This window comes from Myotis myotis, unplaced genomic scaffold, assembly GCF_014108235.1.
Source record: "Myotis myotis isolate mMyoMyo1 unplaced genomic scaffold, mMyoMyo1.p scaffold_m19_p_9, whole genome shotgun sequence".
NCBI lineage: Eukaryota > Metazoa > Chordata > Mammalia > Chiroptera > Vespertilionidae > Myotis > Myotis myotis.
In genome coordinates this window covers 87,370,552-87,385,782 of record NW_023416401.1, presented here as the reverse complement: position 1 = coordinate 87,385,782, position 15,231 = coordinate 87,370,552, and the positions used below count along the sequence as shown (strand labels likewise).

Genomic DNA, 15,231 nt, shown 5'->3' with positions numbered 1-15,231 from the left:
AAAATGTGTGTACACACACACACACACACAAATGACACAAACGAAAGACTGGAAGGAAATATACCAACCTTTGATCTTGAGACAATAGATTTAGGTATGATACTAATTTTCTTTTTTACTTTTTTTGCAGTCACCAAATTTTCTAAAGATACATACAATATTTTTAATGAAATGACTTATTTGGTTGGAAAATGGAGGCAATAGCATACATTATTTTCTGCCTTTTTTTCAATACAGTGGATTAATTTCGATGGTGACTTAGTAAAAAGAAATCTTTAAAATTCTCACATCAACTTTGTTTTTTGAGTAAAGTGAAAAGTAATAGATAAAATAGCTCATGCCTGTGTTTTGCACATGTAAGTGCATACAAGCACACATACATACTGTATTAAACAAGACTTTTCACAATATGATTCATTGAACTTGGCCAAAGGAGTTTCTGCAAAACAAATCTCACTCGCCCAATTGTACTACATGTCCTTCCTGTACGGATTCTCCCAGACAAGTCGCAGAGCAAAAGCTTCCTCATTCTCCACCGGTCACCTGCCCACTTGTAGGAAGTAGAAGTCGTCCTCCTAGAAACCCCTGCACATGGTGTGCCTTCCGAAAAGCCAGCTGGCCACGGGGTGAATAAAAGGCCTGGTTTTGAACTGTCTCAAAGGCAGTCATTTCCCGTAGGAGGTGCCCATCGGTGAAGTTCGAAGGCTAGTCTTCTCAGATGGCTGTTTTCTAGTCAACAGCACTCGCTTTCCAAGTGCACTGGGGAAGCTCTCTTCCTATCTGATGTGTAATAGTATATACTTCCATCAGGAAGCTGTCATTTAAAATACAAGAAATAAAAAACTTAAATTTCCCCAACGCCCTCTTTTCTGGTGAAATGAAATTAGTAACATAATAGTAAATGTAAGACAATGCTCATTGTAATTAGATGTAATGCATATGAAAACGTAAGTACACACACACACACACCACCCACACGGAATACCACATTAGCTATATTATTACTGCTGGCCTCTCGCTTAATTAGCTATTTTCTTAAGCAGGATCCCTTAAAAGCACCATCACAGAGAACTCAGCACCATAAACTGTCGCTTGGGCTCTGTTTATGCTTGAGGAGATGTGAGGATGCTTCCCCCTGGAACTTTCTAGAACGGTGACTTCTGTCTCACAGATGGTGATTTTGTCCCCCAGCGACATTTGTCTGCAGACGAGTTTTGTTTTTCATGGCGAAGGGAGAGGTGTCTGCTGGCATTTGATGGGCAGAGGCCAGGGATGCTGCTAAAGCTATTGCAGTACTCAGGATGCCCCATAGCAAAGAACTATCTGGTCCACATGTCAGTGGTGCTGAGGTTGGAAAATCATGTTCTAGACCAAATAAAAACAAATATTGTAAAATGTTGTAAAAAAAATATCAAAATATTCACAGTCTGACTGCCAGCATGCCAATTTCCTGGAAAACAAAAGTTCATGCTCTTGAAAAACATCAAAAATGACAGCTAACCTGTTTTGGGAGCCGGTCAAGTGTGTTTCGGGGACTCACTCTAGCATTGCTCATTAACCTGATGCAACTCCAACTTCATCCAAGTTCTCAAACAACAAAAACAGAACCTCTATTCTCTTCACCCCTCGCCTGTCCTCCTGCCTCCCAAACCGGGCGCAGCTGCCAAAGCCATAGCCGTGGAGCGGAAACCCTGAGCTGCAGACCCACCCCCCACTCAGGTCGGCGACCTGAGCTCAAGGAGAGGCCCCAAATGTCTCTCCTCGGGTTGGAGGTGGGTGATGGATGGTGCTGATTTTCGCCTTCCAATGACCTGCATTCCCTAACCTGACCACCACAAGTGCCTTTCTTCATGAGAAATAAAAAAAGCTGCTCGTTAACATACCCCCAGCCTCCTCTGCCCGCTGCAGGCTCCTCGGAGGACCCTCGCAGCCAGCGCAGGAAAAAAGACACCGTGAGGAGCTGCCGCCAGCTGGGCGCCGGGGCTTAGTCTCCTCCTCAAAGGCGAGGGGGTAAACTGGAACACTTTCAAACTCAGCTGTGAGGGCAAAGACCCAGGCTCTGCCAATAAGGTCACACACCAGGGAAGTCTAAAGGCCGCAGGAGTGTGGCTGATCTTTTCCCTAATTGGCATTATCTTGAGAAGCACCTCTGTGATCTCTGCACATTCACTTCCTCATGGGGCTCTTTTAAACCCATGTCTAGAATGTTGATAAACGTAGCCTGGCCTCACGCACAGACAGAAGGTGAGTCTGCGCCTAGGGCAGGACTGCTGGCTCCATGATCCCAGTGGTCCAGAGCAAGATTTAGATGTGACCCTCTGGACAAAACTTATTAAGAATCCCAGGACAGCGACAACAAGCGTTAAATTCGGCTTGGGGTCCTCTGAGCAAGGGCCTGTGTGACTGCCAGGTCCCTTGTCCATAGACAGAGCGGGCTCTGGGTGCCCATCCCTAGGGTCTTGCAAGCTTAGGAGTGTGATTTTGTTTTAAGGACAATAGGAGCCCTTAGAGGAGCTGGGAAGGCAGCGTCAGTCCTGACCTGGCTTTTAAACCAGGAGAGCTTCAGCTTTGGCAGGGTGAGAGGCGGCAATGACCTTGACTTTGACCTTGAGCCCACTGGCATGCCATGTGAATCAACAAATGGGCTGAGTCTGTGACCATGCTCAAACATGCGTGAGGATGGAGCCCTTCTCCACAGAGCATCTCAAGAGCCCAGGGTTCCACAGGGCACACTTTGGGAAATCCAGGCCTGGCACATCAGTGCTAAGAAACCCCTTAAGGGCCAATAATCTGTCATATCATAGAGGGGGAAACTGAGGCCCAGAGAGCAGCTGGAGGTCAGCCGAGGGTACAGAGGTGAGAGCAAGGTGGTTGTCTTCTGGGTCCCCATTTGGTGTCTTTACTGAGCCCAAAGCCAACACCCGCAGAGCATGTGCAGTCACAGGGCCTGGAAGCCAGCCAGGTGGCCCCAATATCACACGGCATAGGCCATGCGCTCAGATGGGGGAAAGGGGGCGGTGGGAGAGCATCTGAGCTTCTGGGCCTTTGAGAAGAGACAGATGCATGCCTTCAGTTCAGAAAGAGGCTCCAGCCCGCTTCTTCTGAGTGAGCATGGGTGTGTAATTTAAATCTTATTAAATCATGAATCTGGGTCAGTGGTAATTTATAGATTACCTTCATTAACTGGATAAAAATAATCACCAACTCAACAGTGAGTCATAACAGCAATTAAAAAAAAAAAAGGTACAGCTTTGTACTAGTTGGGGTGTGAGGACATGTCTCCAATTATTTCCCAAAGATTCTGGAGATTGGAAAAAATCAGCACGCATTTGGCCCGAGACAACTCCCTTTTCCTCCCCCTTAATTTCTAAGCCCTCCGGGAGAAATTTAATCCATGTGTTTCGGATTCATTTACGTTTAACCCATCAAAACAGTGTTTGTGAGGAGCATTTGATGTCCAAGGGCCCTTTTTTCTCTCCTTTTTTACAAAGGCCTTTAGTCTTTGAACCAGGAAGTTGTCTTATGCCAAGATGAAATGGGGCTGTCCCTCCTGCCAGCCCTCCTGCCCTGGGGGGTCTGCCAAGGTCCCCGGGAATTCTCCTCTACCCTTGGGAAACGCCAGGGCTGGGAAGGCAACCCCAGAGGAGCTGGTCTCCACAGAAACGATTCACTAGGCTCCCATCCCAGATGTAAGAATGGTAGCTTGAGTTTACTGAGCATCTACTAAGTGCCAGGCACAGGACTGAGCTACATAAAACAATCCACAAGGCAGGTGCTCTCACCATGCCCATTTTATGGACTGGGAAACTGGGGCCAATAGCGAGTAAGCCATGAACACAAGCTAGTGTGTGACTGAAATGAGAGGCAGAGATGCTGAGCATTTCTGATAAGAGATCTGATGCTCAGTGTATGTAAAATATTTGGGAAGGCATTAATATGATGAAATACCATTACCACTGTGACTGCAATACTGGCTGCTGCTCCCTCTCTACCCTCCCTCGTGTAGATGTGGCTAAAAGCCCCGGGTCACAGCTGAGAAAGCAGACGCTTGGGGCAGAAGTAACCTTTTCAAGCCACTCTGCCGCAGCTGTCGTAGCCAGATGCGGAGGCAGGAACGCTATATTCGTTTCCTGAGGCTGCCATCACAAATTACTACAAAACTTGATGGCTTAAAACAACGGAAGTGTATTTTCTCACAGTTCTGGAGCCCAGAAGTTTGAAATCAAGGTGTTGGCAGAACTGGTTCTGTAAAGGCTCTGAGGGAGACACCCTCCCATGCCTCGCGGGGGTCACCGGCTTCCCTGACCTGCTGATACACCACTCCGATCTCTGCCTCCATCATCACAAGGCCTTCCCCCACATCTCACTGCTTTTTCTCCTTTTCTGTCTCTTACAAGGACACTGGTCATTGGATTTAGGGTCACTCTAATCCAGGATGATCTTATATCAAGATTCTTACTATAATTACACCTGCAAAGACCCTTATTCCAAATGAGGTCCCATTCTGAGGTTCTGGGTGGATGTAAGTCTGGGAGGTACCACTCAACCAACTAAAGTTGCATTGTTCCGAAAGAGGGGCCTCTCGGAGGAGGGGAAACTTTGGCTGAGACCAGGGGACACGGGAGGTCTTGGGCAGGGGGCCCAGCATGGCCTAATGTCCCTGCTCCTCCCTTACCCAGCTGTTAGATAAACAGCCCCACTGCTTATGCCGGCAGCTCCCGGCTCTGATGGTGATGCTAACAACCTGCCCGCAGCTCAACAGGGCAATATTGTCCCCCACGGGACAGCTGACAATGACCAGAGACTTTGCTGTGACACCTGAAAGGGTGAAGGTGTGAGGAGGATATCACTGGCTTTAGTAGGTAAAGTCCAGGGATGCTGCTAAGCATCCATCCTACAAGAGGCACAGCCCCACAGAGAGAGGTATCCAGCTCACTGTCAGCGGCACTGAGACTGACGCACGGGCTCCGCAGACCTCCATGGTTTTCTATGCCTATATTTTTAAAATAACAAATATTAGCCCTGGGTGGGGTGGCTCAGTTACTTGGAGTGTTGTCCCATACACTGAAAGGTTGTGGGTTCAATTCCTGGTCAGGGCACATACCTAGGTTGCAGGTTAGCTCCCTGGTTGAGGAGTGTACAGAGGGTAATCAATCAATTTTTCTCTCTCTCTCTCACCACCCTTCTCCTCTCTCTAAAATCAATAAGCATATCCTTGGGTGAGGATTAAAAATAATAATAAAATAACAAAAGTTACATCATACAATATATATAATTGGTAACCTGCTCTGTACATGTGATGACATATGGGGAATTATATGTATCAAGAGTATGCTTATTTTATAATTCATTAAAAGCTATATAATGATCCAGGATATGTAAAGACTGTAATAAAGTTCACTGATTTTCTATTGATGGATTTTTAGCTTATTTCCAAATTTTCGCAGTTAAAAACAACCCTGTGAAGATACGTACTCTTGTCCAAAATCCGTTTGCCCACCCATCATTTTTCCCTTGGCACCAATTTGACAGGGACTTGCTGGGTTTATGAGCAAGCATGCCCTGAAGGCTTTTGCTGCAAACTTTTGCAAGGCTGCAGAACAGATAAGCTGGCGGCCTGGTTGACACTTAATAAATACTTGACCTTGGGCAGGTTACTTCACCTCGTTGTATCTCAGTGTCCTCTTCTGTGAAATGAATGAATAATAGTTCCCACCTCTTCAGGTGGTTATGAGGCCTAAACGATGAATGCAAAACCCACAGCACAGTGACTGGCACGCAGCACCCGCAGCACACCCCGGTGTCCCTCCACTAGCATCTTCCCACCCATTCCCATGCTCAAACCAGCGGGACCAGTCCTCTTCCCTCATATCTGCCAACATCAGGAATCAGCAAACTCTTTCACCTTTGCTCATCAGATCACCAACACTGATATCACAGGATTTTAATTAGTATGCATCAGGGAGGTCTGCCAGTCATGCGAATAAAGCAGTCATCTGCCAGTCAAGAAGGGGGGTGGGTTCAGTGCAGTGATGTCTGTGGAATGGGCAAATGACAGAGGCTGACATAACTGCATCCCCTTCAAGAAAATGCCTTAAGAAACTCATCTTTCAAAATTTCAGAATCATGTGACCACATCCACTGATTGGTTGTTCTATATACAAATTTGTTACATATATATTAGGCAACTGAAAGACAATGTGATTTACAAGCTGAGCTGCTCCGGTGGACACTGTAAAGCTTGTGGCTGCCTATTTTAGTCAAAGGTGCCCTCCATGAGTTTTTACGGATAATGTACAAGTAGACCTAGTAAAAAAAATAAAGTGAGAGTCCTGTTTCACACCATATGCTAAAATTCATTCCTGGTGGGTCATAGATTAAAATGCAAATATATAAATAAAATAATGAAACTAAAAGGACTAAATCAATAGGTATGAATATTTTAGAATCTTGGGGATGGAAAGAATGTTTTAAGGTGTGGCATTTTAGACTGACACTTTAAAGAACAGTTTTGACTACTTAAAATTAAAATTAAAAACTGAACAGCACATAAAATAAACAAGCTGAGAAAACAAAATTTGTAAAATTATGGAAAATATGTAAAACAGGACAAATGTATGGTTTAGAGCCTTATATAAAGAGCAATTGTTAATCAATAAGAAAAAAGTCAAATATACTAAGTGAGATATAAACAGGCAAATATCTAAATAAAAAATGCAAAACCAAAGAAACATAAAACCACCTCATGTAGTCAGTGCCTTCCGCGTTGTAGATGTTCAGTGAAATGGTTATTTGATGCCTGTAATAACAGCTCACCAAGCCCTTGCCAGGGGATCCAGAGAGTGAGGACAAGCACAGAACTCAGCTCTATCCCTAGGCCTGCAGAAGTCAGTGTACGCACAGCAGCCACTGGGGAAGTTCCTGTCACGAGCTGTGTGAGTTTGGCCAAGTGCCTTAACTTCTCTTTGTCTGACAAGTTAAAATGAGAATAAACGAGGACGGCACGAATACCTGCCTCGTGGGACTGTTGCAAGCATTAAGCAAGTTAATGCACGTAAAGAACTTAGAGCAGTGCCTGCCTGGCTCATCATAAAGACTCAACAATGCACTTCAAAGTTCAGAAATTAAGCTAACACGAGAAGCAAGGAAACGCCCACCATTCATTGATCCGATCACTCAAAGATACCTAGTCAGTGCTGAGAGCACAGTAATGACAGATGCTCGCTGAATACTAACTAAGACAGAACCTGAAGCGGTCGCAGGAGAGGGGAGATGATCTATGAGAGATGGTCTATGTCAGCGACGATGATCTAACTGGTGTAGGGACCCTGTCTCAGCTGCCAGGGGAAGCTCTCTGGAGAAGGCGCTTTGCAAGCTCTGCCTGGAAAAATGAACTGTGTTTTCTAGGCAAAAACTGTTGCAGGCAGAGAGAGCAGTGAGTTCACACACTCATGTGCAAGAAGACATAAAATCTTTTCAGTCCTTGTTTTCTCAGTGGAGCCCTGGCATGAGGGAGCAGGTTTGGGAGACAGACTGCCCCAAGTTACAATCCAGGCTTAGCCAACTTCCGTGTGTGGTGTGTGTGTGTGTGTGTGTGTGTGTGTGTGTGTGTGTGTGTGTGTCTGCGCGCGCGCATGGTTGTGCACAGGAAACACCATCAGAAGCCAGCATGTGGGGAAGGCACACTCGGGCAGGCCTCAGCCAGAAATCCATCTTTTTGGGTGGATTTCCAATTGGTCACACAACTAACCCCTAAAGGCCGTTGCTCAAGAGGTAGGACTTCTGGCAGACAAAGCTGGCTGTCGCAAGCCACCTTCCCATGACTCTAGGCAGGTTCTCACTACTGACACTTGGGACCAGGTTGCTTGTGGCCACGGTGGGAAGGAGGCTGTCTTGGGCGTTGTCCTTTAGCAGCATCCCCAGCCTCTGCCCACTGACAGCCAGTACTAAACCCTCCAACTCACCAGCACCACCACCCAGTTTTGACAACCAAAAGTGTCTTGAGACATTGCCAAATGTCCCTCCATTTGGCAAACTTGCTTCACTGAGGACTACAGCTCCGGGTCAATGCAGGGGTTTCTGGGAATGGCCCAGCCGTAGAACAGGCCCTTTCCCACCAGAGAAAACCTACACTCCACTGGGGGTCCATAGGCCAAGTTCCAGCCTTGTGTGTGTTCCCTTTGATCCAGGAGGCACTTTAAATATCCCTGATGAGCTGACAATAGTCTTAAAAATCAGCACCTTTCACATAAAAGTCCAGCTTTCTGGCCTATCTTGAAAACTGGAAATATCTGGTAACCCTGGATCTGCCTTCCAACATGCAGCAAAGCAGTTGGAGGGAACTGAGCCACATCTGCCAGCCTCAGATGGGCATGGGCTCCCATTTGCCACAGTCCTCACCACTCTCTATTGTCCTCTAGATTCCAAGAACCAAAGTTAGCATCTATCTATCCCATCCCATTTCGACAACACTGCCAGCCCCAGGAGATGTTTGAATTTGGAACTCGATCTAATGTGCTTGCATGTATACACACATACACATGCAGATATACATATAAATGCATAAACACATCCATGCATGCACATAGACACACATATGCACACATGCATGCATGCACATAGGCACACAATACACACATGGGCCTATGCAGACACACATGTATGTGTGCACACAGATATACAGACATGTGCATGCACATGTGGCACGCACATGCACACACCCACATATACACACACGTACACACAGACTCCCAGAGCTCACCTGTGCCCATCCACCGCAGCCCAGGACGCACAGCATCCCTGACGCACACACCTGGCTGGGAGGCTCTGCCCCGTGAAGTCATGCCTTTCTCCCACAGGGACTCTTTGGGTGTCACGCAGATTGATGGATGGGACAGCTCGGCTCAAAAACTGCCGCATGTGTTTATTATGGCGATGAGTGTGGGCCGGGCCCTTCTGGCTTGTGTAAGTGTCAACTGGTGACATGTGCTCTACAGAAGACAGATGTCAAAGCGGGCTGGGTAGCGACACGTGCACGAGACCACCCACGGGCAGCGCTCAGGCTTGCCCAAGTCCTGGTCACCATGCTGCTTCCCTGGCCTTTGGTAAGAGAACTAACAGGTATAGAGAGTGACACTGGCCACCAGGACAATCTGACATTGTCCCCCATCACCATTTCACCCGAAGAGAGCCCACAGCCTGCACGATCCTTCCATTCCCTTCTCTCAGGAAGGTTCGCAGACCCCCCTGAGGCCACAGCTTCGAAACTGATCAACAGAACCTGATCAGCTCTGTCTGAATAACAATCATTACGCGCTGGGGCATTACTAGGGACTGAGCACTTTCTATTCACTTCAGGTACAGTATGTTGCTGAATTCCCACCCCAACATTATGAGGAAGGTGGCTTATTATCACAAGTCTATTGACACTCAAAAGGTTGTATTTATTGAACACTTAGTATAGGCTGAGCATAATGCTAAGCATCTAACTGACATCCTACCAATCTTTTCTACAATCTTATGAAAGAGGTTCTCTTGTCAGTCCCACTTTCTAACTAAAGAAATTGAGGCTCAAAGGATCTCCTTCTTCCTCCCTCACCTCCTTTCTCCTCGCCATCACTCTTCAGGCTGGGCTTTATCGAGCCCTCATATGTGCCAGGCACTGTGTCAGGCACGTGACTGTTACTATCTCCATTAATCCCCCCAACAGCCCTGGGAGGCAGACGCTGTCACCAATGCACAGATGAATTTGGAACTCGATCTAATGTGCTTACATGTATACACACATACACACACGGATATACATATGTGTACCCTGGCTGGGACCCAGGATCAGGAGATGTGGGGTTCCCAGCAGGCATGACCAGCACAGTGCCCACTGGACGAGAGCCAATCCAGAGGCGCCCGTGCCTAGCAGCCAGGAGCACCGGCAGAGGTGACAGTGCTTGGGCAGCATCAGGCCTCCAGGAGGCCTCTGTATTAGACTGCACTCCTGGAGCCTGCAGCTGGGAAGTCACCCTTGGTCTCTTTATACGGTGCTAAAACCTGTCTCGCAACTTCTAATCTGTGAAATTCGTCCCGAAAAACTGGGTGGTTACAGAGACGCCGGATGCCAAGCAAAGCAGAGAAATAAGCAGAAATAACACGAACTACAATGGCACTTGTTATCTTAATGTGAGGCATTTGAAATCGCCTGATGCATTGGGAAACAGTGATTGCCAGGAGTTGCCTGCCTGCCTTCAGTTTAAAGGGTACTGCTAAGACAGAGCTGGGTGCAGCCAGATGACCGTACCCCATTTCCCTTTTTCCTACAAACAGTAGGTTGGCTAATACCAGCTTTTTCCAGAGCCTGAAGTCAGCCAGATGTGGGTTTGAACCCCAGCCTCAGCACCCACTTTCTAGCTGTGTGAATTTAGTAGATTATTCAGCCTCTGGAAGCTTCGGTTACAAAAGGAGCTCAGGATGATCATGCAGATGCCACAGCTGATGGCACCATTCAGAGCAGGCCGAGCCGGGAGGTGGCCTGGGCTGTGCGCTGGCCGTGTCTAGGCTGGTCACGTTGTCTTCCTGCCCGCCCCCTTTTGTTGGTAAGAGGCCCCTAGCATGCTTGTTATCCCAAAGGTGGGCATTTCCCATTTCCTACATCTTTCCTCCATCTCTAGAGACTTTGCAAAAGCCCATTATCATATCATCTTAACGAAGACTACAAACGAGAGTTTCAGACTTAAAGAAACACCTAACTGAACTAGGGAGAGGAGGACATTTTCCCTGGAACAGAGAAGTGGCCAGAGGAAACCTGAAAGCTCAGCTTCTCGCCTAAGTGAAGCAGAACTTCCTCAGCCTCTAGATGCGTATCGAATAATTAGGCTCACTAGTAACTCAGCACCTGGGCTGGGGTGAAATTATCTTTTACTGCATCACCCCGGCTGTTTGATGTTTCACATGTGCCTGGATGTCAAGCCCCAGACAAAAACCTGGCCTGTGCTCCTAGGCAGCTGCTACGGCTGAGCCGAGGACGGTCAGTGTGTCGGAGACTGGAGGTTGCTGCCAACAGGGTGACCACCCTGTGTGGGCAAAGCTGGATGAGTCGACCACCCAACCTACCAAGTGTGCTGGCCCTCTCCCAGACAGACGAAACCACATTTACACAGGGAACAATGCATCCTGCTAAAAAACGACACTCCCCTGGCCACTAGGGATGGTCATGTGACACGATTCTGACCAACGAGATGTGAGCAGATGTTCCAAACAGGGCTTCCGGGAAGCTCTTTACAGGGAGCCAATTCAGCAAGTAAATAAACACACAGTTATAACTTGTGCTACTGGTTGTGAAGAAAAGGATACAGAGGCGGTGGGGAGTGAGGGGCACCCACTTAGGAGAGCAGGGAAGACCCCTCCAGACAACAGGTGAGTGGAGACTGAAGGACGGGAGGCCTGTGGACAGGCTCCAGGCGGAAGGACAGGCACAGGCAAAGGCCTGGAGGCAGGAGCAGCTCTGGGAGTTGAAGACACAGGAGTCCGTGTGGCTGACACTAGCGAGGTGGGTCAGGGAAGCAGGCTCACATCGTAGCAAACTTTGAATTTCAGTTCTGCCGCTCAGCAGCTGTGTGACTGTAAGTTAGTTAACACTCTGAGCCTTGACTGTCTCGCTTGTAAAATCAGATAATTATCAGAGTTTTTAGGCAAAAAAAAAAAAAAAAATGTTAAGCACTTGGCCTGTCGAGGATGGAAGAGGATTGCTTCCCTGCATGATCATCACTGAATCAATGATGCGGAGGAATACAAGGGCCCGGTCCGAGCACAGCCTTACAGAAACAAGAGCAGTTTCTCGCGAAGAACATTCTATAAACGTTGAGCTCGTTACTTCAGCGCTGGCAAGGCTCCCCTGCTCCTCCCACCCTGCTCTGCCTGTCACGGAGGCAGCACCTGAACTGGTAATTATAGCTCTGTAGACAAAGGGAGGACATTGTCTAGTTTCTGGAGTATTTCCCCCACCCCCTCATCATTCACCTCCGTGGCAGCAAATGGTGTGTTTTCTAGCCGCCACTAACCGGGCACAGGAAAGGCCAGGATGTCACTGCAATGAAATCTCTGACATCCTGAAGCCCAGCCCAGCGCTGCCCCCGCTCCACACCCTCTGGTTGCACAGACACAACAGGAGCAGTGCAGCTTCTCCGCAGGACCAAGCACTTCCCTCCAGTGTCTGCTGGGCCCGGTGCAGCCGGAACAGTCCCTGAATGGCTTTATAGGCCCACACACTCCCCATCACGCTTTCACCAAGGACTTCATGCGACATCTCCAGAGGCCGGGTTGCTCTTGCATCTCCAGGCTGGACCTGGCTTTCTGGGGGAGGAGAACCTTCCGAGGAGCCCGATGGAGACCAACCCCACGTCAGTGACCCCACGTACGCTCAGAACCTACATTCCAACTCCATGTGCTCTGGCTCGGGGCACCCGGCCTGGCCATGACCCTTTCTCATTGTGTCCCTCTCTGGACTATTGCAGGTGGCATCTGTCTTAGGCCAGCTTCCTCAGACACAGAGCCTGACAACCTGACTTGTTACAAATATGTTGCCAGGAAGACCGATGTGGGCGTGGGGGAGCAGGCCGGGATGAAAGAAAAGCAAGGTGCGATTTCATGCAAGTGGGAGGGGGGCTTGGGCCTGATCCCTAGGGGACTGCGGAGGGTGAGCTACCCCAGGAAGCTTGCTGGGCTGGGCTGGGCTGGGCTGGGCTGGGTTGCACAGCGTTCCCGCCCCACCAGTCCACCTGGCCTAGGGCCATCCTGGGCTGCACTCCCAGCAACTTCTGCATCTCCAGGCCTCCCGGTGTGCCCATCAGTCCCCAAGCGCCTCTCCAAAGACCAGCTACTGGGAACAGAAGCGCAGAGAGGAGGAGCACACATATCCATGGACACCCCTGTGGGCTGCGGCCCCTCTCCTCCGTGGGCACTTATGAGGGAACAGCCACTCGCATCTCAAGCCAAGCCCAGCCCACGTGCGCCAACCTTACATCAGACGTGTCAGTCTTCTCCATCCCAGAGCCTCGCTGACCTTAGTATCACTGGATGGAAAGCATTAAACACTGAGCAGCTAATCATATGACTGGCTGGTGTTAGGACTGTGCCAGTGGCCCACAGACAGCCCCTGCTCTGCGACTCCACCTTGCCCAGCCTGTTGAACACACTGTGCTCCTGGCCCCACCCCATTCTCCACTAGTTTCACGCTGATGGTTAGAGCCTGTGGAGAACACCAGGCCTTCTGTCCCTCCAGCTCCCAGGGCCCGCCGTGTCAGCATCTCCTGGGAACTCGTTAGAAATGCAAGATCTCAGCCCCACTCCAGACTACAGAGTCAGAAACCCTGGGCATAGGCCCCCCAGCAACTAAGGACCCCACTCCCAGGACTAGGGACAGAGGACATAGTCGAGACTATCGTCACTGAGGCGTCTGCAGTGATGTGTGTTGGAGACAATGACTAGTGTTGGACCCTGCCTTTCTGCATCACCTCCAAGGCCAAGGCTCATCTCACCCACCATTCAGTCATCCATTCCTTCATTCTGCACGGATCCCCTACACTGCAGGCCAGCTCCACCTGGGTGTGGGACACAGACCTGTTCCAGGGGTTCTGGTCACAGTGACTTTGAGGCAGGAGCAGAACCCTCTCAAGCCAGCTCAAGTTAAAGGGAGTTTGTGCAAGACCCTCAAAGACACCAAGTGCAAGAACTACACAGGGCCTCAGAACTGGGGCTGGTGCCTAGGGCCAGCCTGCTCCCCAACTCCAAGAGCAACATGCTCTCTTGGCTCTGTCTCTCTCATTCTGAGGCCCCTGTTCTTTCCATTTCTCAGCTCTGCCAGCTGTGGGGTCTTGGCTTTGACCTTAGACCATCTTCCTGGTGGTCAGAAGATGGACATCGCATGCCAGTTTCTAGGCAACCACATCCAGAGGAAGGAGGGCGGCTGCTTCTGTGCATCTCTTTCCAGGAGCCTGCGATGCTTTCCTGGGAGCCCCACAGCTCATTGGCAGAAATGCATGACACGTGCCCTCCTTAACCAGCCTCAGGGGGCAGCAGCACCATGGCAACCTACCACAGACCTATCACCTCTATCTAGCTTTCAAGACCCTTCAAGACCTGTGACCCTAAAACACACCTGTCTCTTGACAATTATTCCTGGTATGTCCTAATGTCTACCGTTTGGTCAGATCAGATTATTCTTGCATTTTGTCCAATCACCACTGCATTTCTACTTCCTTGACTTTTCCCAGCCTGTGCTTGCACCTGAAATGTCATCTCCCCTTTTCTATCTAATGAAGACCCACCCAGCTTTTAAGTCTGGTTGTAGGAGGCGCTAGACATGGGCTCAGCATCCTGGATGTCTCATAGAAACCGTAGAAAAGACTCTGAGGCACAATGGCTTGTGCTTGGTCCCTTTTCTACTAGGACTGTGTGACCTAGCATGTCAACAACTTGTCTGAGCATCAGTTTCCTCATTTTTAAAATAGCAATAATGGCACATAGCTCACAGTGCTGCCTTTGGGGTTAAAAAGGCAAAACACACATTAGGCCCTTAGTGTCTGGCATATACTAAATGCTCAATAAATAGTAAAGATGATGCAAAAGCTCCCCAATGAGCAAGCTTTGGCATTATTGCCGCAGATGCTGTTTATATTGGGAATCTCTCTGCTTGCCAGCTGAACTCCTGACCTCCCATCTCATCTGCCTCAAAAGCTGGATTAAATCTGCCACTGGTCTCTGGGCAGCTTTTGGGGGGGCAAGGGTGGGGGGGCGCGGGGGCACGGGGTGAGGAGCAGAGAAGACACTTCTCAACAGATGTAACCAGACCTGTGTTCCATCTTGGCAGTTTGCTCCCCTGACATGATCATCTCTGGACAGCCTTCTCCCAGGGTCTCCACGTGGCCAAATCTTTAATATATATATATATATATATATATATATATATATATATATATATAGAGAGAGAGAGAGAGAGAGAGAGAGAGAGAGAGAGAGAGAGGGATTTCAGAGAGGGAAGGAGAGGAGGGAGAGATAGTAACATCAATGATGAGAGAGAATCATTGATGGGCCCCCCCCCCTGCACTCCCCCCACTGGGGATCGAGCCCACAACCCAGGCATGTGCCCTGCCCAGGAGTCAAACATGACTCTGGGTGTATAGGTTAATACTCAACCACTGAGTCATTCCTGTCAGGCCACAAGGGACACTCTTGAAGCACCTA

At 49.0% G+C, this 15,231-nt stretch overlaps 1 long non-coding RNA gene across 1 annotated transcript in view; it reads right to left on the bottom strand.

Annotated features, from left to right (window-relative positions):
- LOC118663464 overlaps positions 1-6,916 on the bottom strand; it is a 30,426-nt gene extending 23,510 nt beyond the window's left edge. Inside the window, exon 1 of the long non-coding RNA XR_004970055.1 lies at positions 6,743-6,916. This is a non-coding gene — a long non-coding RNA (uncharacterized LOC118663464). The remainder of the gene's footprint in view (positions 1-6,742) is intronic.
- Between the last annotated feature and the right edge of the window lie 8,315 nt (positions 6,917-15,231).